The sequence below is a fragment of the Dreissena polymorpha genome, chromosome 4 (assembly GCF_020536995.1).
Source record: "Dreissena polymorpha isolate Duluth1 chromosome 4, UMN_Dpol_1.0, whole genome shotgun sequence".
Taxonomy (NCBI): domain Eukaryota; kingdom Metazoa; phylum Mollusca; class Bivalvia; order Myida; family Dreissenidae; genus Dreissena; species Dreissena polymorpha.
In genome coordinates this window covers 91,354,823-91,360,644 of record NC_068358.1, presented here as the reverse complement: position 1 = coordinate 91,360,644, position 5,822 = coordinate 91,354,823, and positions in this window count along the sequence as shown.

Here is a 5,822-nt window from a genome sequence, read left to right as displayed (position 1 = left end):
TATTTGTTTTAATGTTAACAATAGGAGTGGTGCGGAAGAGGCTGACGCGTATCCCCAAGCCGAAAAGATGTTATATTAAAGGCAATTTTGGATGGGGCCTATACTTGTGAGGCCCCGGGTTGGGTAATGTGCACATGGACGGTCGAGATAGACCGTGTTGTCATAAGAGATGTTCAGTATTAAATTGAAGTTAATATGTGAATAAATGAAGAAGTTATGCTAAATCAATATTTTGGGTACGAAAAATAATGGGTAGGAAAAAAATTTGGGTACGAAATAATTTGGGTACGAAAAAACATTAAGGTACGAAAAAAAATTGGGTACGAAACAAAAATTGGGTACGAAAAAAAAATGGGTACAATAAAAAATAGTGTACGAAAAAAAAATTGGGTACGAAAACAAATTAAGGTACGAACAAATATTGGGTACGAAAACAATTTGGGAACGAAAAAATTTAGGCACACATTTTTTGGTGTACGAATAAAAATTTGGGTACGAAAAAAAATTTGGGTGTGATAAAATATTAAGGTACAAAACAAAATTTGGGTACGAAAATAAATTTGGGTATGATAAAATATTAAGGTACGAAAAAAAATGTGGGTACGAAAAAATTTGCGTACGAAAAAAAAATTGGGTTAGAAAACATGGGTACGGAATAAAATTTTGGTTCGAAAAAATTTGAGTACGAAAAACAAATTTGGATACAAAAAAATATTGGATACGAAATAAAATGTGGGTACGAAAAAACTTAGTACGAAAAAAAAATTGGGTACGAAATAATTTGGGTACAACAAAAATTGGGTACTTAAAAAAAAATTGGGTACGAAACAAAATTGGGTACGAAAATTTTTGGATACGACAACAATTTGGGCACAGAAAATACATTGTGTTCGAAAAAAAATTGGGTACGAAAAATTGTGGGTACGAAAAAAAATTTGGGGGTACGGGGAAGTAGTACCCGTGGACCTCTCGATAAATTTGAAAGAGGACGGGAACCAAGCTGCCTTTACCTTTATCAATGGCCCTGGGGTGGGTAATGTGGACATGGATGGTCGAGATAGACCGTGTTGACATAAGAGATGTTCAGTATTAAGGTAGCGCACCTCTAATGATTTCCCGCGATTTATTTTACGATCATTGCCGATCTTCAATGATCGCTTATTTCCGAGAGATGCATTTTATTTTTTTCAAACTCCAAATTTTGATATATGTTTAACTTATTCATTTAGAATACATTATTTTTACTATAAATATTGACTTTGATCAAATTATCATCAGAAAAATACGTTTTCGCGATTTCTTCAAAGATCGAGTGAGCCTTTTTATCTGTTTACTTATGGATATCTAATTTAAATTTGCGCTGATTTGAAGTTGTCGTGGCCGAGTGGTGAAGGCGATGGACTATAAATCTTTTGGGAATACAGGTTCGATTCCTGCCGACATCGCATACTTTTTGCGACGCGGTTTATTTCTTTTCTAACGTAATTTGATTATTATAGCACATAAGCTATGTTTATTGTTAAATATGTTGAAAATTGTACATCCTTCAATTTTAAAATTAAAACAACGTTATGGCTAAATTGATTAATTTACTGCTGAAAATGCGAATGATGCATGTTGCATTTTCATTTTTATTTCAAAAAGTAAACAGTAAATCTGTCTATTTTTTGGTTTTTTTGCTGTATATAGTGTTTCTATAAAAACTAAGTTTAAAATATAACTTAAATGATACTATTTTGAATTTTATGACACTTTGTTTTTAACCGACCCAATGTTTACTTGGCTGAAATCACTTACATTTCATGGCGCTATTCCATAGATTAAAATTTGTAAAAAATAAATGTCTGTAAAATAATACTTATTTCATCTTGTTTAAACTTTAAACACCTTTACTGCATCTGTACACACCAACTGCATGCCCATATTTGGAAATTTGAATGAATTATGGAACTTTATATACCCCAGGGGTGAAAATAAACTGGACAAAAGCCGAGCGTGATGGTGGTTTTGAAAAAAATCGGTATATTTTTTATAAAAGCATGGAAAGCCTACCTACAAATGTGCATGTTGTTCAGTGAAATGATGCTGATTAGGAAAATAATTAAATAAATTATATTTGGATATGTGCCCATTAGAGGTGCGCTACCTTAAAGTTTCAAGCAGAAATACACGAATAAGTGTCAAATACTATTCACAGTGCATCTATGATAAATGTAGTGCACGTTAGTTTGGATAAGTTGCTTTTATGTCGGTGTCAGGTATATTTATTTGTAGAAATAACAATAAATAAACAATGGAGAAAAAGACATTCTGTGACTCTTACAATTCCGTTCTGAGAATGCAGAACATTTTTAGGAACGTATATTAGGAAACTAAACGAAGGTGAATGATGAAAAACATAATATATAGCTGTATGTTCGACTTGACAGAGCAGACAAAGCATTACTAGGCAGATACAAACACAACCTTTCACTTATTAGATATGTTAATTAAAGCATCAGAAAATCAAAACCAACTATTATGGTAGGAAATGAAGACTGGGTCATTTTACATGAACATGCAACATCGGAGTTGCTGATAATGTTAATTGTTATATTAAAGGGACTTTCAACCGCGAATGACGAAATTAATACCTTTTACTAGTATTCAGTGCTCACTAATCTTGTAAACTGTCGGTATAGTTAAGATAAAAGTTTTACTAGCTAGCATATTGCTTCTGATACTAAAACATGAAACTACCACATTTTTGCTTTTTCTTTTCATGTAATTTTGGAATGTTTTGTGCGAAGCCGTTAATTCTTTTTATTTGGGAACATCACCAGCTCTGTATTTCTTTTGGCAAAACAAGACGACATTTATTGTGAACTGCTTTGTACCGGCAAATGATCATCCCAACATTTACACGGAGTTTCACACATTTACATTAACTCTACATGAGTGTGATCGCATATATAATGAACACACTTTTTGACGATGCTGTAACAGCATCGTCTAAGGTATGATAACCATCAAAAAATTCTTCACAATGGCGACCTATGTAAAAGACCGAGCCAGTCCGATTCAGATAACTCGATTTTTCAGTTACTTCCATTGGGTATTCGCAACTGCGTAGGAGATTGCTCGCTGATTTTCATTGATAACATTCTCCTAGCAGAGTTGTCGTTCGTGTTTCAACATTCAACAATGGCCGCCCCCATGAGAGTCTCGATTCAAAACTTTCTTACTGCATAAATTGGCTTGTTTCGCTATTTAGAAGCTGTCATTTATGATATATTAATTATTTATTCACTAAATCTCCGCTAATGACAACAATGGATGGAATTCGATGGATATATTCGATGTGAATAGATCACTTTCTACAACAATGGCTTCGCCCATGAGAGGCTTGATAACACTCGTGTCAAAACTTTCTTACAGCTTAAATCGGCTTGTTTCGCTATTTAGTAATGCAACAATAAATGGAATTCGAAGGATATATTCAATGTGAAATGAAGCACTTTCTGGATCTCGACAGATTGACAAGGCAAAACTGGCATACTGATGATACTGGTATTTTTAGTTATCAATTTAAGTCACATTTTGCTTTATAAATTTTGTTCGAGCATTTTGCGACTTATTGAATGGCTATGATACCCGATATCAACAGCTCATATGGGATTTGCATATCACCAAGCTGTCCTGAAATACAACATTGATTACTAACTCTTTACTCAAATTACTGGTTTGTATGAATTCTTTCTTCTTTCTATTTAAGTAGTTGATATCATAGTCCAAATAATTAGACGAAATTTACGTTTAGTCCATGTATATCGACCTCATATTTATAGGAGTAGATATTATGTTAAAGGGGCTTTTTCACAGATTTTAACCTGTTTTGAAGTTAGTCATTAAATGCTTTATATTGATAAATGTAAACATTGGATCTTAAAAGCTCCAGTTAAAAATCCAGAATAAAATTCTTTTAAAAAAAGTAGTCCGCCGCTGGGCTTGAACCAGTGACCCCCTTAGTCCTGGAGTACAAACGCATTAGCCTGCTCGACTTTTCTGCCAAGTATAAATGGTTGACGTATTTTATACCTAATATAAGCAATCTTCGTAGTTTCACACAATTAAACAACAACAACATAACTCTCCATATTATTCAATCGTTTCGCGTTGCAACGCTTTATAATTTTTATATCGTTAAAAGATGCATATAATGGCTATATTAGACCATGGTAAATGTTCAGTAATACTGTTTCCTAAAAATAACATAACCTAAACGAAAATTTGCGAATCCGATACATTTTTTTCACCTTTTTTTATCAATTTAACAAAACGTGAAAAGATCCCTTTAAAGTTAAATGAACTGTATCCCAGTAAAAGAGACATTAAGGCGATTGTGGCCAGTTTAGATCCAGTTCAGCCTGCAGTTGCTTGAAAGCTGTTTGCTTAAGAGCGGTTTTCTGACAATGGCAAATAGTTTAATTGGATACTGATTAGACTGCCCTTTTCCTGTGACCTGGCTAATTAAATTCAGAAGCCTGGTAACAGTTTAACGTTAATGTTACCAATGTGTCGGACCAGGGCCTGGATTTTGAAATCTAGGACATGCATGGTCAGAAGATGTCATTTAAGATTATACATTTTTTTAAACATATACAAATGCATACAAATATTAATAGTAAAATGCACTTGAAGGCATTTGACTTCGGCTGGTGCCTTGGCACACCAGGTGTTTCGGTTGCAATAGTTTGATGGACTCACTACTTGGATGTGTAGTTACATTATTTACAGTATATCTAACAGTATTTAGCATGAACCAATGATTTTTTCAAACATAAATAATTATTAATGTAAAATGCTTGAAGGAATAATATTTACGGTTTAAAAAGGCATTTTCTTTTTGTTTTAAAGGATATCTTTGAAAATTATATTTTTTTATGAATTTTTTAGCAACAAGGGGTAACGCATTTTTAAAAAATGTAATTAATTTCCGACAAACAACTGGTACCATGAGTAGCATGAAACAATTTTTTTTAAACATTTGTAATTGATGAAAAATGATTGCAAAAATAATATCAAGGGTCTAATAAAGCATTTTTTATTTTATTTTAATAAGTTACTCTGAAAATTCTATTTTTCATGATTTTTTTTTGCAACAAGGGGTCATGAAATTTTAAAAATGTTACTGGATTTTTAGACCAAAACTGGTACTATGATAATACTATAATGCACTTCGCCAAAACATTTATAATTATATTGTTTATTCTTGAAAATGTATTTCCCCTATTCACTAAAAATAACACTTTTGATCAGAAAATTCATATATAATGATGTTTACTTTTATTTTCAAGAAGCATAATGCCTCTTTATAGTCGTATTCAGCCACAAGTTCTTGTCAGCCACTTAAGGGTTATATGTTGCCTTTCTTTTACTAAATGCAAAATAATTCTACTTTGAGACATTCATAAAATATTTTATGTCTTTACAACACCGACAGGCTAATAAATTTATATATCAAGTACTTTCATACTAACAGGACCATTCTAGGCGGGCAACCTAGCAACCTTGATTTGTTCATATCTTCCTATCAATCTGTAATATGTGTTATGAATCATTTGTTCGGAGAACATTTAATGTTTGTTATAACTTTTAAATAATTCAATGTTCAAAGTGATATTGTTATTGACCGATAAACCAACATACTGATTAAAAGGGAATATTTTATTAATTATTTTCATTTTATCTTTCATGAGAAATATTTGCCTAAATGTTTTTCAAACTATAGAGCAATCTATATACAATTAATAATTGACGACGTTTATCAAAAAAACAAACAT